Here is a 26629-nt window from a genome sequence, read left to right as displayed (position 1 = left end):
TCTCAACCTGGCACCCACCTTACCAACAATTAATTTTATATGACCATTCCACTTCAAATCGTTCCGCACGCATACTCCCAGATATTTTACAGAAGTAACTGCTACCAGTGTTTGTTCCGCTATAATATAATCATACAATAAAGGATCCTTCTTTCTATGTATTCGCAATACATTACATTTGTCTATGTTAAGGGTCAGTTGCCACTCCCTGCACCAAATGCCTATCCGCTGCAGATCTTCCTGCATTTCGCTGCAATTTTCTAATGCTGCAACTTCTCTGTATACTACAGCATCATCCGCGAAAAGCCGCACGAACTTCCGACACTGTCTACTAGGTCATATACATATATTGCGAAAAGCAATGGCCCCATAACACTCCCCTGTGGCACGTCTGTAGACGTCTCTCCATTGAGAACAACATGCTGTGTTCTGTTTGTTAAAAACTCTTCAATCCAGCCACACAGCGGGTCTGATATTCCGTAGGCTCTTACTTTGTTTATCAGGCGACAGTGTAGAACTGTATCGAACGCATTCCAGAAGTCAGGGAAAATGGCATCTACCTGGGAGCCTGTATCTAATATTTTCGGGGTCACATGAACAAATAAAGCGAGTTGGGTCTCACACGATAGCTGTTTCTAGAATCCATGTTGATTCCTACAGAGTAGATTCTGGGTTTCCAGAAATGACATGATACACAAGCAAAAAACATGTTCTGAAATTCTACAACAGATCGATGTCAGAGATATAGGCCTATAGTTTTGCGCATCTGCTCGACGACCCTTCTTGAAACCTGGAACTACCTGTGCTCTTTACCAATAATTTGGAACCTTCCGTTCCTCTAGAGACTTGCGGTACATGGCTGTTAAAAGAGGGGCAAGTTCTTTCGCGTACTCTGTGTAGAATCGAACTGGTATCCCATCAGGTCCAATGGACTTTCCTCTGTTGAGTGATTTTAGTTGCTTTTCTATTCCTTGGACACTTATTTTGATGCCCGCCATTTTTTCGTTCGTGCGAGGATTTAGAGAGGGAACTGCAGTGCAGTCTTCCTCTGTGAAACAGCTTTGGAAAAAGGTGTTTAGTATTACATCCTCTGTTTCAAAGCCATTTTCATCCCAGAGTGTCTGGATATGCTGTTTCAATCCACTTACTGATTTAACGTAAGACCACAACTTCCTAGCATTTTCTGTCAAGTCGGTACATAGAATTTTACTTTCGAATTCACTGAACTCTTCACGCGTAGCCCTCCTTACGCTAACTTTGACATCGTTTAGTTTCTGTTTGTCTGAGAGGTTTAGGCTGCATTTAAATTTGCAGTGAAGCTCTCTTTGCTTTCACAGTAGTTTCCTAACTTTCTTGTTGAACCGTGGTGGGTTTTTCCCATCCCTCACAGTTTTACTCAGCACGTACTGGTCTAAATGATTACCTTGAACTTTTTCCATAAACACTCAACACTGTCAGTGTCGGAACAGAAATTTTCGTTTTGATCTGTTAGGTAGTCTGAAATCTGCCTCCTGTTACTCTTGCTAAACAGATAAACCTTCCTCACTTTTTTTTTATATTGCTATTTACTTCCATATTCAGGGATGCTGCAACAGCCTTATGATCACTGATTCCCTGTTCTGCGCTTACGGAGTCGAAAAGTTCGGAACTGTTTATTATCAGTAGGTCCAAGATGTTATCTACACGAGTCGGTTCTCTGTTTCATTCAAATGGTTCAAATGGCTCTGAGCACTATGGGACTTAACATCTGAGGTCATCAGTCCCCTAGGACTTACAACTACTTAAACCTAACTAACCTAAGGACATCACACACATCCATGCCCGAGGCAGGATTCAAACCTGCAACCATAGCGGTCGCGCAGTTCCAGACTGTATCGCCTAGAACCGCTTGGCTCCTCAGCCGGCCTCTGTTTAATTGCTCAAGGTAATTTTCGGATAGTGCCCTCAGTATAATGTCACTCGATGCTCTGTCCCTACCACCCGTCCTAAACATCCGAGTGTCCCAGTCTATATCTGGTAAATTGAAATCTCCACCTAAGATTATAACATGCTGAGAAAATTTATGTGAAATCTATTCCAGATTTTCTCTCAGTTGTCCTGCCACTAATGCTGCTGAGTCGGGAGATCAGTAAAAGGAGACAATTATTAACCTAGCTCGGTTGTTGAGTGTAACCTCCAACCATAATAATTCACAGGAACTATCCACTTCTATTTCACAACAGGATAAACTACTACTAACAGCGACAAACATGCCACCACCAGTTGCATGCAATCTATCCTTTCTAAACACCATCTGTGCCTTTGTAAAAATTTCGGCAGAATTTATCTCTGGCTTCAGCCAGCTTTACATACCTATAACGATTTCAGCTTCGGTGCTTTCTATCAGCGCTTGAAGTTCCGGTACTTTACCAACGCAGCTTCGACAGTTTACAATTACAATACCGATTGCTGCTTGGTCCCCGCATGTCCTGACTTTGCCCCACACCCTTTGAGGCTGTTGCCCTTTCTGTACTTGCACGAGGCCATCTAACCTAAAAAACTGCCCAGTCCATGCCACACAACCCCTGCTACCCGTGTAGCCGCCTGCTGTGTGTAGTGGACTCCTGACCTATCCAGCGGAGCCCGGAACCCCACCACCCTATGGCACTAGTCGAGGAATCTGCAGCCCACACAGTCGCAGAACCGTCTCAGCCTTTGATTCAGACCCTCCACTCGGCTCTGTACCAAATGTCCACAGTCAGTCCTGTCGACGATGCTGCAGATGGTGAGTTCTGCTTTCATCCCGCTAGCGAGACTGGCAGTGTTCACCAAATCAGATAGCCGCCAGAAGCCACAGAGGATTTCCTTCGATCCATAGCGACACACATCATTGGTGCCGACATGAGCGACCACCTGCAGATAGGTGCACCTTGTACCCTTCATAGCATCCGGAAGGACCCTTTCCACATCTGGAATGACTCCCCCCGTGGAACGACTCCCCCTGGTGTGCACACGGAGTGCACATTGGTTTTCTTCCCCTCCCTTGCAGCCAAATCCCTAAAGGGCTCCATTTCGTGCCTGATGTTGGAGCCCCCAACTACCAGTAAGCCCACCCTCTGCGACCGCCGCAGAAGATGGTGTTAGGCGTACGGTGATGTCACTAACTGAACTCTTTAACATTGTCAAAGGGAGAGTATTACTATCTGCCCGACCCAGGAGGTACATATATGGGCACCAGGACATGAGAGAGACAGTTGTACTTAGGTAAAGCAGGAGGTCAGGATTGTTCACGTGACATACTGGAGCCATGACCCTATTTTCAGCAAGCAGGTTCAAACTGGGTGTTACTTGTAAACTGTACTGAAGTAGTTGTAGCAACTGCTCTAAACAATGTTGAAGTCTGGGAGAGCTGAATGTGTGGATTTGCACGGGAGTGACATAAGCAGGCAGATATTTCACCTGTCAGCTTGAGGGAAACCAAGTTGAACATTACACAGCCACATTTGTACTGGCCTGAGAAGTCACTAGTGAACCTTCCAGTGAAAAACCTGACCTACCTGTCTGAAATGTTGCATCCTAACCTAATCCTGTCCCTAAACAGATTCACAGACATGCAAGAGGGGCGTATTTCAGTGGAAGAAATACTTTTACATGTTCAGCAGTATCAGGAGGAGCAGCAGTACACAATCAAGACCCCTATCAGGGTGTATATGTGGACAAGAGAAAAAAATTTCCAGGTTTTTCCTGGTTAAAAAAAACAGTTTCTCTCACTTTCCCTTGGAGCTGTAAAAACATCAATCCTTTGAATGGTAAAGGTTTACACACCAGTGTAGAACTTCCCGGCACTCAAAGAATGAAGAAATTTGGGAAAAAAACTTTTGGAAAGATCTTTGATGTGCAGCAACATTTACGCTGCATATTTTGTATTCATATTATGAAAGTATAGATTCAAATACCACCAAACACAGCACATTAGCTTCCGAAGCATTGAGATCGTGAGACTGCCTTAATAAAAGCTACATTTATTTAGCAAACCGACAAAAATAACTTCATTGTTCTGAAAGGCTTAACTGCCAAAAACGTGGGAATAATACAAAATCAGAAAACTGAAACTAATGACATATCTTAGCCTTCTGTAATTATGTGAATGTATTTTAATTCACTTGACAGCTCCCACCCACAGAAATCCACTATGCTTCCATTTGACTAGAGAACTGTAAATGAGAAGGAAGAAGCAAAATCACTAACATAAACACGGCTCATGTGGAGACTAACTCCCTCCCTACTACCACCCAGACTGCTCTGTGCATGCGCGAATCTGGTAGCTCGGCCACACGACAAACATTTTTCTGGGTAGCATCTGCCTGCTTGTTACAACTGTTGATACACCTAACAGCCACACTTCAAGTAGTACATACACAACTCAACTGTGCATGCACATGAGCCTGCCGGCAACTGCTCAAATGAACATAATGTTAACAGTTGTGAAGTCACTCCCATCGGCAGCAGTTTATTGTTACAAAGTATTCCATAGTCTTTGTCAAAAATCCTTGGACACATTTTTCTGTTTATCAGTTCTTACCAGTTAAAATTACAAAAATTTAACTGAAGACTAAAACAATGAAAAACTCCCATAATTCTAATAAAATTCCTACATTTTTCCCAGTTTTCTCTTGGATGAAAAAATTTTCAGGTTTCTCCTGGATTTCCTGGAGTATATACACCCTGCCTAAGTGTCACAAATACAGGCAACATGTTAATGTTGACTCTCTTTTGCGCAGCCTTTGTCTACCTTAGGTGGAGGGCCACTTAACAATGCACTCCTCCAGTACATCAGATACTGTTGGACTGGTTAACCACCAATACACAAGAATGTACGGTGAATATGGAAACTGCATATAGTAATAACAGAGAATTGTAAGATGTAATTAATTATTGATGCCTTGGGTAGTGATGAAATTAGCATTCTTGATTGCAGTACAGGACGCCACAGGGCGGCAAAATGGGAATATTCATATAAATAGTTGCTTAATGTTTAAGGGGTAACTCAGGTGAGAATGGTGATTTTATGTAGTAGCATATGGACCGATGGAGCCATGGGCTGAGGTGTCCCACATACAGTGTGTGTGTGTGTGTGTGTGTGTGTGTGTGTGTGTGTGTGTGTGTGAGTTTGAGGTTTACGGGTGCTAAACAGCAGGGTCATCAGCGCCCAAACGCATAAAAACAGGAACACATGCAGTGAAGGGACTAAGACGGACAGCGAACAAGGAGAACGGCTGAAAGACACAGACCTGACGCAGTTTCAAATCCTCACATACAGAGGCAAAACAAGAGGAGAAGGAACACACTAAAAAGGAAGGGAAACAAGGGAAAGAGAACAGAAACCGAAGGGAAACAAGGAGGTAATCGTGATTGGCTGACCTCTTACCTAAAACCTGGGTGAGCCAGTCACCCAGCAGCACATTAAAACCCTCTCCCTAAAATCCGAGGCAACAAATTGGACAGGACACAAAACCGTAAGACCTTAACTACAGTCGTTGCGTCATCTTGTAAAATAGAGGGCAAATCCGGTGGCAAAGAAACCACCGCCCTCTGGTCAGAGAATAAAAGACAGTCAAGTACAATGTGGCGGACAGTAATCTGGACGCCACAAGCACTGCAGATTGGGGGGTCCTCCCGCCGGAGTAAAAAACCATGCGTTAAGGGACTGTGCCCGATGCGGAGGCGAGTGAGGAGAACCTCATCCCGCCTGCATGACTGGTAGGACGTACGCCATGGCCGCGTGGTGGCCTTGACCAGACGCAGCTTATTTTCACCGACTGCCAGCCACTCCTCTTCCCACTGACGCAGAACGCGAAAACGCAGGAGGGAGGTAACAGCATGGAGGGGGACGGCACATGCAACAACGTGAGGGAGGGAACACGCATCTTTGGCAGCCACATCCGCCAGTTCGTTTCCCCTAATACCCACGTGCCCCGGCACCCAGCAGAAGGAAACCTCCTTCCCCTGCCGTTGCAGGTGGAGTAGGGCATCATGGATGTTCTGGACGACCGTATCCGCTGGGTACAAGTGTTGCATGGTCCGAAGGGCACTCAGGGAGTCAGAACAGATGAGGAACTTAAGACTGGGAATACATCTCATCTGCTCCAATGCCCGCAAGATCGCAAACAATTCGGCATCAAAGATGGTAAACACCGCAGGAAGCCGTAACTTGACGACTCGATCAGGGAAAACAACAGCACAACCAACAGAGTCCCCCTGTTTGGAGCCATCCGTAAATACTGGTACATGGTCGGGATGCTGGTTTAAAATATCATAAAATAAGGAGGTAAAAACAAACGCAGGAGTGCAGCTCCTCCGGTACTCCGACAAGTCTAAAAGGACGCTGGGCCTCTGGAGCAACCAGGGAGGCAGGCGAGTAAAACCTTGTCGTTGGGGGGCCACACGCTCGACACCAAGGGACTCAAGCTAATGCTTGGCACGAATCCCAAATGGTCTCGTTGCCCTGGGACGACCGGAAAAGAGACGTTCCATAGGCGGTCGGGCAACGGTAGGGTACGCAGGGGAGGTAGGACAGGCAAGGAATTGACACACCCGTCGCACCATGAGGAGTTTCCGCCGGATGGCGAGCGGCGGTTCCCCTGCCTCAGCACACAGGCTGGGGATGGGACTGGTACAGAAGGCACCAGTGGCGAGCCTGATACCCTCATGGTGTACTGCGTCAAGAATCTTCAGATACGAAGGCCTTGCTGACCCATACACGGTGCAACCATAGTCAAGACGCGATCGGACGAAAGCCCTATAAAACTGCAGCAGACGCGCCCGACCTGCTCCCCAGGACCGATGGCTCAGGCATTTCAAAATATTCAATGCCTTCAGGGCCCGCACCTTGAGGTCTTTAAGGTGAGGCAACCACGACAACTTGGAATCAAAAGTGAGGCCCAGGAACCGCACAGTGTCGCTAAAAGGAAGAATGGTGTCCCTCAGATGCAATTCAGGGGAGGTAAAAAGACGTCGAGAACGATTAAAATGAACACACACACATTTGTCTGCAGAAAAGGTAAAACCCGTCTTCGCAGTCCATGCCTCTAATCGCTGTATCGTAAGCTGCAACTGCCGACTAGCAGTGACAAGACTGGAGGAAGAGCAGAAAACAGCAAAATCGTCCACAAACAAGGAGCATTGGGCAGGACTCCGGATAGTGGACGTGATACTGTTAATGGCGACGGCAAAGAGGGTGACACTAAAAACGCTTCCCTGAGGAACACCATTCTCCTGCACATACAAATCAGATAGCACATTACCAACCTATATCGAAAGAGGCGGTGGGAAAGAAAGGACCGAATGAAGATGGGGAGACGGCCACGAAAACCCCACTCATGGAGTTGATTGAGGATATGGCAGCGCCAAGTAGTGTCATACGCCTTATGAATGTCAAAGAAGACACCGAGACAATGCTGGTTACGTAGGAAGGCCTGCTGGATGGCCGCCTCAAGCAGGGTCAAGTTGTCTATAGTTGAACGACATCTCCGAAAGCCACACTGCGAGGGGCTAAGGAGCTGCCTGGTTTCGAGCAGCCAAACCAGGCGACGGTTGACCATGCGTTCTAACGTCTTCCCGACACAGCTCGTCAAAGCAATACTTCGATAACTACTGGGATGCGTTCGGTCCTTCACCAGTTTGAGGAGGGGGATCAAAATCGCCTCCCTCCACGAGTCAGGGTACGTGCCAGATAACCATATCATATTAAAAAAATTCAGGAGAACTTCCTTGGAAGGCAGTAACAAGTGCTGCAGCATGCAGTACCTGATTTGACCATGGCCAGGCGCAGTATCATGAGCCTCAGACAGCGCCGAATCCAGTTCCCACATTGTGAAGGGGCAGTTGTAGGGTTCAGAATTTGGAGACCGGAAGTCCAAGTGACCCCTCTCGATGGCAGTGCGGGGTAGCAGCAGAAAGCTGGATCACAGTGAATAGTAGCGGTAGATTCCGCAAAATGCATGGCCAGTGTCTGGGCAATGTGTCTCGGCGCCATGGGGAGACTTCCCTGATGCAGCAATGCCATGACAGGTAGCTGGCTGAGTTTCCCGGAAATCCTCCTGATGGCTTCCCATACTTTCGTAGAATTAGTGGAACGGGAGATGGAGTTCAAGAACGATTGCCATGACCATCGTTTGCTCTCTTCAATCACTCGCCGCGCTTGGGCCCTTGCCACCCGAAAGGCCGCAAGATTGTCAGCTGAGGGACGGCACTTGAAGCAGCACAGAGCTGCACGGCGGGCTCGGATGGCTGTGCGGCACTCAGTGGTCCACCAAGGGACAGGACGCCTCTTGGGATGACCGGATGACCGTGGGATTGACAATTCAGCAGCATGGGAGATCACGGCTGTAACATGGTCTACCCATTCGTGGACGCTGGCACGGTGTTCCAAAACAGCCAGTTGGCTGAAAAGTGTCCAGTCAGCTCTGCAGATGTGCCACCGGGGCGGCACTGGTAATGCCATAGCCTCAGCCAGGAGGCGAATCCAAAGGGGGAAGTGGTCACTAGAATGGAGGTCTGCAGCAACCTCCCACAGAGCAGAATCCGCGAGTGCTGGAGAGCAAAAGGAAAGGTCAATAGCTGATGACGACCCAGAAGCAGTACAGAAATGAGTGGGAGAACCAGAGTTGAGGATGCACAGTTCTTCAGACATCATGAGGTTTTCCAGAATGCGACCCCTGGGGCAAGTAGTCGAAGAGCCCCATAAGACATTATGAGCATTGAAGTCCCCCAGAAGAAGAAATGGGCGGGGGAGTTGGCTAATAAGGTCTGTGAGAGCCTCAGAGTCTATCGCATCCTGAGGTGGTAAGTAAAGTGAACAGACTGTGAGCCTCCGACCCACAAGAAGGTCAACTGCAACTGCTTGCAAGTCTGTAATGAGAGGGAGCTCAGATGAGGGGTGCATGTCACGGACAAAAACTGCAACACCACCCTTTGCCCTTCCCCCCGTCAGATCATCTTTCCGATATACGGTATAGCCCTGTAAAGAAGGAGCATCAGTGGCCCAAAAATGTGTCTCTTGGAGACATAAGCACAAAGGGCACTCTCGTACAAGGAGTTGTAATTCGGCCACATGTGTCCTGAACCCATTCAGGTTCCACTGTAATATGGGAGCCAGTGATCAGGGTGGCTGAACTTTCACCCTGCCTCTGTGTTTTGGAGGAGAGCCCGTACTGGCCGGAGACTTATTCCTGGGGCGAGAAGATCGCCCCCAGTCGACATCAATGCCCATCAGCTCCGATGACGACCCACGGGAGATGTCAGACAGTACGATGGCCTCGTCATCGGACCAACCCTGACCAGTCTCCTCAGGTGGCAAAACCTTCACCTTCGGCGTCTTTGTCTTGGGGTGCTTAGAAGGCAGAGCCTTGGCAGCAGGTGGAGCTGTACCCGCCTGGGCAGAAGGCGCCATACGGGAAGAGGCAGGAAGTACCCCAATGTCAGCAACCACAGCCTTGTCCGACGTTGCGGGGAGAGCCACAGGTTTCAAAACAACCGCAGCAGCACAAGTGCACTGGCAAACGCAGGTATTAGTGCTAACACTAGCAACCTCCATTTGCGTAGCAACAGTGGCCATTTGTACCATTTTTTTCAGAGCGGAAGCAAAAGATGTCGTAAACACAGGAGGTTGCATGGCCTTAAAGAGCTTCTTGGCCTCACCATAGGGGATGCGCTTAGATGTTTTGATCTCCTGGATCTTCCGTTCATCGAGATAGATGAGGCAGACCCGGCTCCAGACAGGGTGACTCCCAGAGCAATTCACGCACTTCACAGGCAATGAACAATCGGCTCCTTCATGGGCAGGCTGACCACATTTACCACAAGTGGCTACCCCATTGCACCTCAACGTAGTATGCCCAAAGCGCTGACATTTAAAACAGCGCATTGGGTTGGGGAAATATGGCCTTACTGGCAAACGTAAGAACCCCGCTTTAACATGCTCTGGGAGTCGTGGGCAACTGAACGTGAGAATAAACAAGTCGGATTTGACTAGGTTCCCATCGACTCGTTTCATAATATGCTGCACGTCAACAATACCTTCATCAGCCCATTCAGATTTTAACTCGTCTGTGGGGATATCCACCAAGTCCCTACATGTCACAACACCCTTACTGTAGTTCAGAGTGGAGTGGAGCTCGGTCTCGATAGCGTACTCACCGAGACAGGTGGCTTTCCTAAGAGAAGTGACCTGATGGGAACTAGATGTCTCAACTAACAAGAGTCCCATTGCGCAGTCGCTTCACAGATTTAAGTGTGCCTGCAATTCCCTCAAGAGCCTTGTGGATGTAAAAGGGAGAAACCCTCTCAAAGCTACCCTCCTTCCGTTTAATAATCAAAAACACATTCTGAGTATCAGCATGTGCTCTGTTACGACAGTCTGATAAATCTCGATCAACACTAGGCGCTGGAGGACTTGCAGCACGAAGTCGCTTCTTCGATGGGGTGTGTTTTCCTACCAGTGGCCCACCCAAGCCACTGGTAAGGGGAAATGTAGAGGTCGAAGGGTCCATTGCGGTCCCACGAGCAGCTAGGGAACTAAAGGTCCGCTCAGACAGAGCCCCGCGTGCCTGAGTAAGCCTTATACAACTGGGGTGTGGCAGGTGCCCCAGAGGTTGCCCGCTTGCGACTGTTCCACCTCAACAGCCATGCATCTCATAGGCGCGGAGCACACCGGAAGATTGAGGGGTTTTTATAGAGGTTGGCCTTCCTCGCAATCCAGGCGGTCAAGCCAAGATTACCATTCCCAGCAGCACACAACATTCCACCACCGCGCCATACGGTGGTCGCTGAAGCATGTCCGGGGGTTACGGTAACAGGAGACCGGCGGCGCCGACCAGTCCCCAGCTCAGGACCCCGGGGTCGCCAAGCCCGTACTCAGCAAATGAATGCTGAGCCCCTGGGGGCCTCCACATATGGAGACTTGTTTCTGATGTAAGAGGAGAAAGTATAAATAACCTATGTTATAATTCTGTGGTGAAGTCTTCTGTTGCAGACTGGTAACAGGTGTAGCCCCGGGTTCCAGGTCTTCCTAAAGAGGGGTGGTATGTAACACCATCGCTAAATTTTTGGATGTTACTCAACTGAAGCAGCACCAAGACAGATGAGTGTGACACAAGCAGGCTGGCACAGAGATGTTGGATATGTAATTTCGTAAGTGAGCTTGTTTGAACACAGCACGGTGGCCAGGTTAAGTCATGCAATCATGGTGAAATCACAAAAAAGGTCAATAACCACACAATTAGGACACTGAGGTGTTGACCTGTATGTGCCTGGAAGCAGTGTAATGGCACAAGTGTGCTACTAATCATTATAAATACACTCTGATTCTAACATAGTTAGGTGCAGTCTGGCAGCATCCACCGTGACATTGGGTCCATGTCAGTTGGCCACCCAGAACCTGATGCCAGTCTGGGCACCCTGTTGATGCCAGTCTGGGCACCCTGCTTCACCATATCAGCTCACATGTCAGTTTCCAGCATGCTATGGGCCAGCCCACACCTAACACCAGTCTGGGCAGCGTGCTTCAACAGACCAGCTCATGATTCTAAGTCCACCACAGTGACTGACGTGACAATGGGGAGTCAGCCCTCAGAGGCCACAGCAGCATCAAACTTCTGTCTTGAACAATAGCAGTTCACAGCCAGAATGGTACTGTCACCAACCCTACATACCAGGGCAAGTTCCTAATCCATGAACTGTTACCACCTACGGGAATTCAGCAGACATATGTGTCGCTGGCACATCTTACTTGGGGCCGCAAAGTGTTAACTCAAGCATGCACTGCTGAGTGAGGTAAAGGGTCAGCAACATGGGATGCCTTCCTTAATTGGCCATCACACCGTTGCGGCTTTCCAGTGTCATCGACATCGTCCTAGAACCACATGCCTACAGAGGGTATATACAGGGGCACCACAGCACTCCGACATTGTATACCAAGTTTTCCTTGCTATCCCCCTAAAACCAACCAATTTGCTCCACTTGCCTAAGTTGGAAAAAGTGTGTAATATTCGAACATTGACCTTGTACTGTAGGATAGCTGTAGTAAAACGGCCCTTCTGTTAGGTACACAAATGATGGCTAGCCCAAGGGCTATCCAAAGCACATAACCCTACCTTTCTCTCACCATTACAAACCAAGGTGAAAGGTGAGCTCCACAAAAGCCAGTGTTTGCACGTAGCATTGTGGAACATGATAGGCAGCGCATGCTGTCACATATGAACCGATTTTGATGTTGCCAATTGCAAAATACATGGACCTGTCTCTGTGCCAGAGTGAGTGGGATGTGAAATGCAAGGTGTATGGCAAACAGAGCCTTTTGTGAGCTTATTCTCAGACTCCAATACACAGTTTGTTGGGAAACAGCAACTCCTGAGCCAGCTAGCTGCAACCTCTGCAGCCAATTGCCTTGCAGGTGCACTCCAATTTCATCGGGCAGTTACCATCAGATATCAGTCCTACTAGGGGGTGGTTATTATCGTTCAAACTTAATCTGGTCTACGACAAACATCTGTGTCTTGAAACCATCGCCAAAGCCTCAAAACAACAGTTAGTGGCAGATCCAAGGATATTGAGACTTCAGTCTGTGTCTGGCCTGCTTCCAGGCAGCGGAGTATTCTATCCTGCAAAACAGGGTCCAAATGACATCTTTGTTGCATTATGTTGTCAATTTCACCAGGAGACTACACTCTGCTCAGTATGAACAAACATGAGTGGTTCTTACGCACTGTTTGTGTTTACGTTTTGGTTACGCCACTGTTCATAGCACAGAGTGCTCCTTTCCTATACAGAGTGAATGAGTAGGGTTTGTTGGTAAACATTTATGGGAATGTCCGGTAATTTCTCATCTTCTCTCTTTCACCAAGAGCCAATTACAATGTCAATATTCTACCTATGTTCACTAACGTGTACAGCATTGAATGTTGTGGTTGCCAGATAACCTAGGACACTATCATAACATTTACTATACGAGCTTTTGATACTGAATGTTTTTAGGATGGAGTGTTGGGAGTGAACTGAAGTCACCATTTATTCCATGTGTGTCATTTGGTTCGAAGTTTTGTATCACCTCACTTAACTACATATTTCAAGCACTCTGAAGGTGTCTTTTGTACGTAACAATTGAAACATTGGTGTGACAGTAGGAGCAGACGTAGTTTAATGTCATATATAATTTATACTTACATTGAATCATATTATTTTTTCATCCTTTTCTTTTCTTATATGTAAGCTATATGTAAACTGAATTGGTTACAAACACCGATAAAGATAAATTAATGAGTTGTTTTGTGGCAACGATAATGTTTTAATAAATCTGTATGAAACAAAATAAGAAATACACTCTTCAATTTATTAATTCCTGTATCTTCCCCATTTTGTTTCTATTAGTGGTAGTGTGCAGACTATGCCTGGATCCGTCATACCAGCATTGTTTAAAAAAATGTGTATCTCAACTGTACATTAAAAGTGTTATAAAAAGTTATTAGAAAGGCAAAAGTTATTCGCACATCTGGGACATCCATCTTTGTCTGTTCATCATTTCGCCCACCGCCAAGATCCTGCATCAGGAGGTTCGAAGCAGACAAGGAACTTGTGCGAGCAGTGGAGGAGCAATCCTGCATCAGCGTTGTCATAATCAAGACTACACAGAATGGAATTAATGTGAAGCAGTACGCAATGCAAATTATTATTATTATTGACCATGAATGTATTGATAATGAATGTCTGTTGATACTGGTATCAGTTAAAGTCACCCACAATTGAGTAGAGATTCATAAATTACCTACCAATTTCTTTAAACTATTCTTTCCAATCAATTTTTCCAATTATTCAAGCAATTATCATTAATCAATTTCCATCTCCCCACATATATATCACTATTCACACTCCATGCTGGAGAGCAAAACTAATAAAGTGACTTTCAAGTACAATGTCTCCCCATACGGGAATATACATAATGGATGCACGAGAACAGTTGTAGACACATGGTTAATGACATATGGAAGTTTGGGTCTGACCATAGTCGTGCTCGGATAGCCAAATGGTAAGGCGACCACTTGCGATAAGCAGGAAATCTGGGTTCGAGTCCCAATCTGTCACTAATTTTCATTGACATTATTCCATTATACAGCTGACTGTTATCCATATTCATAACTGCAAATATGTTGTTGTTGTTGTTGTTGTTGTGGTCTTCAGTCCTGAAACTGGTTTGATGCAGCTCTCCATGCCAATCTATCCTGTGCAAGCTCCTTCATCTCCCAGTACCTACTGCAACCTACATCCTTCTGAATCTGCTTAGTGTATTCATCTCTTGGTCTCCCTCTACGATTTTTACCCTCCACGCTGCCCTCCAATGCTAAATTTGTGATCCCTTGATGTCTCAGGACATGTCCTACCAACCGATCCCTTCTTCTAGTCAAGTTGTGCCACAAACTTCTCTTCTCCCCAACCCTATTCAATACCTCCTCATTAGTTACATGATCTACCCACCTAATCTTCAACATTCTTCTGTAGCACCACATTTCAAAAGCTTCTATTCTCTTCTTGTCCAAACTATTTATTGTCCATGTTTCACTTCCATACATGGCTGCACTCCATACAAATACTTTCAGAAACGACTTCCTGACACTTAAATCTATACTCGATGTAACTGCAAATATATTTAATTTATTTCATAATGGCTGTAGGCGCCGCAGGCCTGTTCCTCTGGCCATGCAGGCTTGTCCGAAGGCACAATGTATCATAATTCAGAATAATACAGACACTGCAATATTGTAATATTACAATGATTCCTGTAGTAAATTCAATACTCTGGTTTGATGTCCTCCTAACAATTAGGTAATCCAATTGTACAAATACAGAATCTATCACAGTTTCTTCCTTTCTCTGTTTGTAACACTTTCTGACATAACTCTGGCTCCCTTACTTAATGATGTGAATTCCAAAATAGCTGTAAATTAAAAGTAAAACAAATTTAAAACTGAATTAATAAAAACTGAATTAATAATTGTTTATGGCATCAAGCCCATATAAAGTACACCCTTTTATAGTATAATTCACCCTCCCATACCTTGGTAAGCCCCCTTTCATGGCAACCCACATTTCCAAGGGAACATCTGATAACATCCGTGAACTCAATGTCACCACTGCTGCAAAAGATGGAAGGGTTGTGAAGATTGCCACCTGTCTGAAGGGGTTAGGGAAAATTTTATTGGTAACTGTGAACTGGAAAATTTTTCTTTCTTGCATTCTAGAAGCTATTGTCTGTTCACGGGCCTCAACTCACACTCCGGAAATGGCCTATGTTGCTGGCCGAAGCACAGTTGACACAGTTGGCGACTACTGGCGAGGCGCATCAGCAGGCTTCACCTACAGCAAGTCATCAATAGGAAACCTGTAAGTGCTCACTACATTTCATGTCACTTTGCAACTTTATGCCTAAATATTTAACTGATGTAACTGTCTCAAGCAACACACTACTAATGCAGTATTTCAACATTAAATGATTGTATTTCCCACTCATCTGTATTAAATTATATTTTTCCATATTTAGGGCAAGATGCCATTCAACACACAAAACAGAAAATCTGTCCAAGTCATCCTGTATTCTACAGTCTCTCAATGATGACACTTTCCACATACAACAGAATCACTGTTAAGAGCCACAGACTGCTGCTCAGTCTATCACCAGATCATTCACTTTTATAGAGAACAGTGGAAGTCCTATCACACTTCCCTGGGACATTTCTGATTGATACCTATTATTAACTAAAAAGATAATGCAAAAATCAAAGAAAAATTTGGTGGTGTAATGAACATTAGTGCATGAGAAAATTCACGGACAAACTGTGCTTACTGTGTGGGATGTTGCAATATGGTGTGCAATATGTCACTAATTACATTCTCCAGTCACATATGTATTTATATATGCAACAATCCAGAAAGCGAATACAACTAAAGACAAATAATGACGAAGACAGCTTGTTTCAGAGCCAGCACTTAAGCTTAATAATAAAGTTTATTGCAACAAATGCTCTAGTAAATTCTATAATGCCTAATCCCATGTCAGTGGCTTCAGCTGATATGTCATTTTCAACAGTTCATACACACATCTTGGCTAAAGGCTATGTCAGAACTGTCAGAACACATTTGGGGTCAAAATTTACAACAAACTCCTACCAGAGGACTTCTGAGGCACTTACATCTCGTCGCAGCCTTGATTCCCTGCTTCTTATGAGGCAATCTTTGGACAAGAAGTATCTAAGGGCTATTAAAATTGACTTATTAGGTAAAACTGGTTTACTCCTTAAAGAATATAAGTAGTGCAGAAATACCCCTATTAGTTGGATACGACTTGAACATACCGAGTATAGACTGGGATGTCTGTGGATTCACTGTAGGTCGTATAGACAGAAAATCTTGTGAAGGAGTTCTCAATGTGTTTTCTGAAAACTGTCTTCAGCAATTAATTTGACAACCCACAGGCAATTGAAATATTTTAGACCTTGTGGCTATAAGCAGACCTGACCTTATCAACAGAGTCAGTACCAAGAGAAAGATTACTGATCATGATATTGCCTCAGTGAGGACGTTTACTAGAATTAATAAATCCACAAATAAGGCAAGGAGTGTTTTTATGCAGAGAAGAGCCAATGAGTAGTTGCTAATATCCTATTTTGACAATGAACGGACATCATTTAGTTCCAATATAATGGATGTAGAGGAACTATTTAAACTGACTGTAAATTGCACTCTGAAGAAGTGCCTGCCAAGCAAGTGGGTGAAGGACAGAAGACGCACCAAGGTTTAACTACAAAATTCGGAAAAAAACACTGACGTAACAGTGTTTTAGCACACTCTGGTCAAAAAAGAATGTGGAGATGTCGACAGGTAAAAATTAGTCAAAATTTGTGCATCTAGAAAAAGATCAAAGCCGGAATCATACAAAAATTTACATCATACCTTAGTGAAGGACGTTGCTGAAAATCCAAGAAACTTCTGGTCCTACATAAAATCACTAAGTGGGCTGGTGTGGCAATAGAAGACAGCAAAACAAAAGCTGAAGTTAAATTTCACATGTAGAAAAATCATTCATGCACGAGGATCTTACAGATTTACCACATGCAGACTCCCGTACAATAGAAAGAGGCGTCCCTGGCACTAAGAAGCAACTGAAAGAGTTGAAAACATAAGTCACCAGGTCTGGACAGAATCTCAATTTGGTTTTACAGAGAATACTCTATGGCACCAGCCCTTTACTCAGGTTGCATTTATCACAAATCTCTCATCCAACACAAAATCCTAAGCAACTGGAAAAAAGCTTAGGTGATTCGTGCATATAAGAAAGGGAAATGGACGGACCTGCAAAATTACAGATCCATTTCCTTAATGTTGGTATGCTGCATAATTCTTGAGTTGTTGAGTATACTCTAAATTCAAATATAATAAATTTCCTTGAGACACAACAGCTGCTGTGCATAATTCAGCATGGATATAGAAAGTATAACTCAGTTTGGCCTTTTCTCGCACGATATTCTGCGAACCATGGATGAATGGCAACAGGCACATTCCACATTCCTACATTTCTGGAAAAAATTGACACAGTGTCCCAAAGCAGACTTAACGAAGGTCCAAGCATACAGACTAGGTTCCAAGATATGTGATTGGCTTAAAGACCTCTTAAGTAATAGAACGAAGTACACTGTCCATGACAGCAAGTGATCATCAGAGACAATGGTACCATCAGGAGTGCCCCAGGATAGTGTGATAGCACCACTCTCGTTCTCTATATGCGTAAATGGTGAGAAGCAATATGCGACTGTTTGCTGATGATGCTGTAGTATATGGGTAAGTACTGTCACTGAGTAACTGTAGAAAGATTACAGGATAACTTAGAAAGAATTTCTGTTTGGGGTGATGAATGACAGCTTGCTCTAAATGTAAAAAAGAAATGTGAATTAATGCAGACAAGTAGGGGAAACATTTCTGTTATGCTAAAATACAGTATGCATGGTGTGCTGCTTGAAACAGCTGTGACGATTACATACCTAAGTGTAACATGACAAAGTGATATGAAGTGGAATGAGCAGGGGAGCAGTAGGGAATGTGAATGGTCAACTCAGATTTATTGGGAGAGTTTTAGGAAAGTGTACAACATCTACCCGGTAGCATACAGAATACTTGCATGATTCATCCTTGAGTACTGCTCAAGTGCTTGAGATCTCCACCAGGTCAGATTAAAGGAAGAAATCAAAGCAATTCATAGGTGTGCTGCTAGATTAGTTGATGGTAGGTTTGATCAACATGCAAGTTTTACAGAGAGAATTCATGAACTCAAATGGAATCCCTGAAGGGAAGACAACACTCTTTTCACCAAAAACTATTGAGCAAATTTAGAGAACAGGAATTTGCAGCTGACTGCAGAACAAGTCTACTGCCGCCAACATATGTAAGGACTGTGAAGAAAAGAGAAATTTGAGCTCTTACAGAAGCATGCAGACAATTGCTTTTCCTTCATTACATCTGTGAGTGGAATAAGAAAGGAAATTACTAGTGGTGGTACACGGCACTCTCCGCCATAGGCAATACGATGGCTTGTGGAGTATTTATGCGGACACAAATGCAAACATTTTACTGTAATAAGTTTTGTGTTGCTTCCTTACAGTTACAGTGTTTAGTTTGAAGCGTGGTAGTAGTTTGGTCCTCGTATGATCATCAAAATGTAAGAATCATCACAAGATGTAGGTGAGATTCCATGTTTTAATCAGTCAGCTAAAAAGAAAAAAAAAATGACAGAATGATTAATGTTTGTAGGGACCTTAGGGCAATTTCGCATAATTTTGGCAGTGACTGCAAATGCCCATTGTCTGCGTGTTTCAAACAAATCAACCTCATGAAAGAGGACAGCATATCAATTTGTTAGGTGACTAGAATGGCAAATCTTCCTACTTAATCAGCTTACTTTTGGTGATATTAATTACTCACAGAAAGGCCCAGGCAAGTGCTAGAGATTGCTCTTCATGATACGCTGCAAGAATCTAATGAAATGAGACCATGAATGAAAATCCTGTTTGCCAAAAGGTCTCCTTCACTTTGCATGGAAGTATCGCTTTGCTGTTTCAACATTCATCAAATGTCCAAAAGTGATGTAATATTTTATACTTACATGGAAGATTGAGGAGATAAAGAAGCGAATGAAATTATAATTTTCTGCACTGTTATGTCAGTGAAAACCTTGATCCAAAAGAAATGCAGTGTTCATACACCGTCAATATCTCATTCACACAATTAAGAGATTAAATAGTGTCAAAATAGTATTTCCAATAGGAGGGCACTCTAACATGGAATGTGATAAAAACTTTGGTTTCATAAAAAAGAAAGTTATTGCAGAGTTCAACAAAATCCTTTCTAAATAGCAAGCGGGAATCCATGGCTTTACAAAGTCACTCCTGTTCAATGAGAAATTGGGCAAGATTGAACAACCTTCTTAAAACCATGTTAGAAACCTAAGTGTTCTCTGCCGAGAGAAGCTCTGAATGTGAAGCAGGATAAGCTGCTCAAATACAGGTTTACTTACAATGAAACCTGAACACCAGTACATTTGTAGCAGTCTGGTGGTCTACAAGTAGACGTCAAGCTTGAATGTCAACTGCAAGGACCTGATGATTTCTTATGGCACCATCGAGCAAATAATGGTATTCTGTAATACGAAACTTTTTCAAAGGTCAACCTTGACTGATTTTTTTTTTCCCCAAATTACTAAGTCTGGGGATATATTTTCAGAGTTCCTGCCAATACCTTATGAAAAATATGCAGACTTTCAAGAACTTAAGCAGTTTTGTGTTTAAGGGGCAAGAAATTTCTATTGCGGTCTACCATATGATGAAGCAAAATCCAAGACCCACAAATAGAAACTTCCAATGCTAAACACCGCAAAGAAGGGACAAAAGTTTACCAAAAATGATGGACTTCCAACATTCTTTTTGTGGTAAGATGTATGTCTTTTGCCTGTATGTTCGTTTTAATCATATAATTTCAACTGTCATTGTTTTCTAATGTACACCCTCTACAACCATTAAATCTAACATCAGAATTATATTGGTTATACTCGATTGGAGGGTTTTGTGTACCTTTTTCTAATCTTGAAAGTTTAAATCTCATCTCCTGAGAAATGTACAAAATGTGACTTCCCCATTTTTTCCCATTGGCTCTTCATGTATTTTATGAGTGTGTAAATTTATTTTCACTGCATTATGATGACAAACCCTACATTATTGTGAAATGATCCCCAGATGAAAGAATAAATGAAATTAATTAATGCCTCATCAGTAACAAGCTTATTGGAGACTAAGCACAAGCTCAAACTGAGGAAGGAAATTAGCTGTGCTCTTTCAAAGAAACTATATCACCTTTAACCTTAAAATGTTGTTGTTGTTGTTGTTGTTGTTGTTGTTGTGGTCTTCAGTCCTGAGACTGGTTTGATGCAGCTCTCCATGCTACTCTATCCTGTGCAAGCTTCTTCATCTCCCAGTACCTACTGCAACCTACATCCTTCTGAATCTGCTTAGTGTATTCATCTCTTGGTCTCCCTCTACGATTTTTACCCTCCACGCTGCCCTCCAATGCTAAATTTGTGATCCCTTGATGCCTCAAAACATGTCCTACCAACCGATCCCTTCTTCTAGTCAAGTTGTGCCACAAACTTCTCTTCTCCCCAATCCTATTCAATACCTCCTCATTAGTTACATGATCTACCCACCTTATCTTCAGCATTCTTCTGTAGCACCACATTTCGAAAGCTTCTATTCTCTTCTTGTCCAAACTGGTTATCGTCCATGTTTCACTTCCATACATGGCTACACTCCATACAAATACTTTCAGAAACGACTTCCTGACACTTAAATCTATACTCGATGTTAACAAATTTCTCTTCTTCAGAAACGATTTCCTTGCCATTGCCAGTCTACATTTTATATCCTCTCTACTTCGACCATCATCAGTTATTTTACTCCCTAAATAGCAAAACTCCTTTACTACTTTAAGTGTCTCATTTCCTAATCTAATCCCCTCAGCATCACCCGATTTAATTAGACTACATTCCATTACCCTCGTTTTGCTTTTGTTGATGTTCATCTTATATCCTCCTTTCAAGACACTGTCCATTCCGTTCAACTGCTCTTCCAAGTCCTTTGCTGTCTCTGACAGAATTACAATGTCATCGGCGAACCTCAAAGTTTTTACTTCTTCTCCATGAATTTTAATACCTACTCCGAATTTTTCTTTTGTTTCCTTTACTGCTTGCTCAATATACAGATTGAATAACATCGGGAAGAGGCTACAACCCTGTCTCACTCCTTTCCCAACCACTGCTTCCCTTTCATGCCCCTCGACTCTTATAACTGCCATCTGGTTTCTGTACAAATTGTAAATAGCCTTTCGCTCCCTGTATTTTACCCCTGCCACCTTCAGAATTTGAAAGAGAGTATTCCAGTTAACGTTGTCAAAAGCTTTCTCTAAGTCTACAAATGCTAGAAATGTAGGTTTGCCTTTTCTTAATCTTTCTTCTAAGATAAGTCGTAAGGTTAGTATTGCCTCACGTGTTCCAACATTTCTACGGAATCCAAACTGATCTTCCCCAAGGTCCGCTTCTACCAGTTTTTCCATTCGTCCGTAAAGAATTCGCGTTAGTATTTTGCAGCTGTGACTTATTAAACTGATAGTTCGGTAATTTTCACATCTGTCAACACCTGCTTTCTTTGGTATTGGAATTATTATATTCTTCTTGAAGTCTGTGGGTATTTCGCCTGTCTCATACATCTTGCTCACCAGATGGTAGAGTTTTGTCATGACTGGCTCTCCCAAGGCCATCAGTAGTTCTAATGGAATGTTGTCTACTCCGGGGGCCTTGTTTCGACTCAGGCCTTTCAGTGCTCTGTCAAACTCTTCACGCAGAATCATATCTCCCATTTCATCTTCATCTACATCCTCTTCCATTTCCATAATACTGTCCTCAAGTACATCGCCCTTGTATAAACCCTCTATATACTCCTTCCACCTTTCTGCCTTCCCTTCTTTGCTTAGAACTGGGTTGCCATCTGAGCTCTTGATATTCATACAAGTGGTTCTCTTCTCTCCAAAGGTCTCTTTAATTTTCCTGTAGGCAGTATCTATCTTACCCCTAGTGAGACAAGCCTCTACATCCTTACATTTGTCCTCTAGCCATCCCTGCTTAGCCATTTTGCACTTCCTGTCGATCTCATTTTTGAGACGTTTGTATTCCCTTTTGCCTGCTTCATTTACTGCATTTTTATATTTTCTCCTTTCATCAATTAAATTCAATATTTCTTCTGTTACCCAAGGATTTCTATTAGCCCTCGTCTTTTTACCTACTTGATCCTCTGCTGCCTTCACTACTTCATCCCTCAGAGCTACCCATTCTTCTTCTACTGTATTTCTTTCCCCCATTCCTGTCAATTGTTCCCTTATGCTCTCCCTGAAACTCTCTACAACCTCTGGTTCTTTCAGTTTATCCAGGTCCCATCTCCTTAAATTCCCACCTTTTTGCAGTTTCTTCAGTTTCAATCTGCAGTTCATAACCAATAGATTGTGGTCAGAATCCACATCTGCCCCTGGAAATGTCTTACAATTTAAAACCTGGTTCCTAAATCTCTGTCTTACCATTATATAATCTATCTGATACCTATTAGTATCTCCAGGATTCTTCCAGGTATACAACCTTCTTTTATGATTCTTGAACCAAGTGTTAGCTATGATTAAGTTATGCTCTGTGCAAAATTCTACAAGGCGGCTTCCTCTTTCATTTCTTCCCCCCAATCCATATTCACCTACTATGTTTCCTTCTCTCCCTTTCCCTACTGACGAATTCCAGTCACCCATGACTATTAAATTTTCGTCTCCCTTCACTACCTGAATAATTTCTTTTACCTTGTCATACATTTCATCAATTTCTTCATCATCTGCAGAGCTAGTTGGCATATAAACTTGTACTACTGTAGTAGGCATGGGCTTTGTGTCTATCTTGGCCACAATAACGCGTTCACTATGCTGTTTGTAGTAGCTAACCCGCACTCCTATTTTTTTATTCATTATTAAACCTACTCCTGCATTACCCCTATTTGATTTTGTATTTATAACCCTGTAATCACCTGACCAAAAGTCTTGTTCCTCCTGCCACCGAACTTCACTAATTCCCACTATATCTAACTTTAACCTATCCATTTCCCTTTTTAAATTTTCTAACCTACCTGCCCGATTAAGGGATCTGACATTCCACGCTCCGATCCGTAGAATGCCAGTTTTCTTTCTCCTGATAACGACGTCCTCTTGAGTAGTCCCCGCCCGGAGATCCGAATGGGGGACTATTTTACCTCCGGAATATTTTACCCAAGAGGACGCCATCATTTAATCATACAGTAAAGCTGCATGTCCTCGGGAAAAATTACGGCTGTAGTTTCCCCTTGCTTTCAGCCGTTCGCAGTACCAGCACAGCAAGGCCGTTTTGGTTAATGTTACAAGGCCAGATCAGTCAATCATCCAGACTGTTGCCCCTGCAACTACTGAAAAAGCTGCTGCCCCTCTTCAGGAACCACATGTTTGTCTGGCCTCTCAACAGATACCCCTCCGTTGTGGTTGCACCTACGGTACGGCCATCTGTATCGCTGAGGCATGCAAGCCTCCCCACCAACAGCAAGGTCCATGGTTCGTGGGGGAAATAACTTGAGGAAATCACAGCAAAATTAATCTGGACAGATTGAATGGGATTTGAATCTCTGTCCTCCCAAATACGAGTTGAGGTTTTTCCTTTATCACAATGCACCTGACATTGTTACATGCAACAGAAGACAAGTGCTGAGTGCCGTGGAACTGAATTACTTCAGCTAACAACAAATAACCTCTGTAAAAAGAAGTCAACTGAATTCATACTCTTGGACTATGATTTTGATACTACCTTCACTTTGTTTGGTCAATGCTGTCACCTTTTGCTATGGGCTAATAAAGGGTGAACTGAAATGTGCACCATCAGTTTGCTCACTATCTCTGTAACAATGGTATAAGGCATGCAATACTCACATTTAACTCTTTAGTTATGATTAGAATCATTGCACAGTGATCTTTCTATTAAACACCCTGTTCGTTTGTGATCTCAGGTTACTCTCGTATTTCTTGTAATTGTTTATACTGAGGCATCATGCTTAATTTTACCTGAAATTGTTACTTTATTACTTAAAATGATTTGTGTTGAAAAGTGAGCTATAAACATGCAGAATTCATCCTCAGAATCAATCATGTGATATACGGTCATGTATGATCTGGAATCAAGTACTAAGTTTCAACTGCTTGGTCATCAACAAGAACTAAAACTTCACACTGAAAGCATGTTTTCTGCACACACACAAAACTACAGACTGAACTGAATTGCTTGCCTATGCTCCTATTAATACCCAAAAAGAATTTTCTGGCATAGTAAAATGTTCTACGCATCATTAAACCACACACATGTTAAACAATAAATAACTGCGAGAGGTTGGAATTGAACTGACAGAGATTAGAACTGCTACAACGTAGCAGGTGAAGCATAGCAAATGGGAATATTACTTGTTCTTCTTTCGCAACTACACACTGCCTGTGTACATGGCTGCTAAAAGAGGCCACTTTCAGTTAAAATGCTTTTAACTGTTATAGTAAAAACAGTAAAAACTTATAGTAACAAGTACAGAATTATAAAATGTTACAACATTTGATAAGTTTTCTAAAGAGAAAATCTGTTGTTTTCCTGAAGAGGTGCTGAGTCTTGTTTCAGTACACTACTTTGTCACTCAGATTACACACTTAAATGTTGATTTACTTTTGGTAAAATATCACCAATGTAATCAAATGAATTGTATCTCAGTAAGTATTACAGGTAATTTTAATATCCTTCTACTCTGATAGGTAATGTTGACTTGACACAAAAGGTATAAGGGACCTTTTGAGCCTTCTCATTACTATAAGCATAAACCACTGTTTTATATAAGTACAACTAAATTCAGAATCTCTCTTTTATATTCAGTGTGCAGTCCGCAGCTCATGGTCTTGTGGTAGCGTTCTCGCTTCCTGCGCACGGGGTCCCGGGTTCGATTCCCGGTGGGGTCAGGGATTTTCTCTACCTCGTGATGACTGGGTGTTGTGTGTTCTTCATCATCATTTCATCATCATTGACTTACAAGTCGCCGAAGTGGCGTCAATTAAAAAGGACTTGCAATACGGCGGCCGAACTTCCCTGAAAGGGGCCTCCCGGCCAACACTGCCATACGATCATTTCATTTTTTTCATTTTCAGTGTGCTAATTACTGACTAACTTGCGATTGTTTGCGTGGGTATTTTTACGAAACGTAATTCTTACAGTGAGCGCAGAATAAGTGCTTGTCAGTCTAAATGTCATACTGGTTTGCATTACCATATAAATTATCATTATAAATGGTAATGTACAGGATCTAAATTATTAATCAATATGCAGTATATTACTAATAGTGTAAGATTATTCAATCAAGTGCTGTTTTTGGGTAGTAAACACAAATTTTGAGCAATGAGTATTGGTTCTCTTACAACTAATAGGATCTTATACTATTGGCATTAGTTGCCAGTTATTATCACTCTGTTGTGAATCATGTGCTTTATAGAGAAGTCTTTAAAAGAAATCATTGTGGATATGTTTCAACAAATGCTTTAAAAACCTACATCTTTTTTAAATGTATGTGTACCTGTAGACGGAGAAAGGAGAGGTAGAAAATTATATGAAATTGTGACAGATCTGAATGAATATCTTGCTTAAATCTTAATAAAGCACAAAGAATAAAAAATTGCAAATAATAAAATTCATGACCTTTTTTCAGATTTATATATGATGGTGGTGGTGGTGGTGGTGGTGACAGAGTTTTATTCCACAAAACATGCTCTTTATTACTTAAAATGATTTGTGTTGGAAAGTGAGCTATAACATGCAGGATTCATCCTCAGGATCAATCATGTGATACACTGTCATGTATGATCTGGAATCAAGTATTAAGTTTCAACTGCTTAGTCATCAACAAGAACTAAAACTTCACACTGAAAGCATGTTTTCTGCACACGGACTGACCTGAATTGCTTGCCTATGCTCCTATTAATACCCACAAAGAATTTTCTGGCATATTACAATGTTCTATGTATCATTAAACCACACAAATGTTAAACAATAAATAACTGCGAGAGGCCGGAATTGAACTGACAGCCAGAGATTAGAACCGCTACACTGTAGCAAATGAAGCATAGCAAATGGCAATATAACTTGTTCTTATTTCCCAACTACTATTTCATTTCAGTAACAGCAGTATTACAACTGACAATACTTGAGAAAGGAATGAGCCACAACTCTGATGAATAAACCATTCTATTACTTGCATGAAGTAAGCTAAGGATTTCACAAGAATTCTGAAACACTGTACCACAATTGGAATTGCATGTAGGTCACCCAAAGTATGACACCTGTTACACTTCACTTCTGAAGCATCTCATTCTGTTACACATCATACATATTCACATTTCCCTCACATTTCATCATTTCACTCAGTTTTCT

The 26629-nt window shown here is 42.9% G+C and overlaps 1 protein-coding gene across 4 annotated transcripts in view; it reads right to left on the bottom strand.

Annotated features, from left to right (window-relative positions):
• The window catches only part of LOC126259967 (serine/arginine repetitive matrix protein 2-like), a 400597-nt gene that overhangs the window by 276466 nt on the left and 97502 nt on the right, over positions 1–26629 (bottom strand). The gene's annotated exons all lie outside the window — the stretch shown is intronic.

The sequence above is a fragment of the Schistocerca nitens genome, chromosome 5 (genome assembly GCF_023898315.1).
Source record: "Schistocerca nitens isolate TAMUIC-IGC-003100 chromosome 5, iqSchNite1.1, whole genome shotgun sequence".
Taxonomy (NCBI): Eukaryota; Metazoa; Arthropoda; class Insecta; order Orthoptera; family Acrididae; genus Schistocerca; species Schistocerca nitens.
This window is presented reverse-complemented; position numbering and strand designations above follow the sequence as displayed.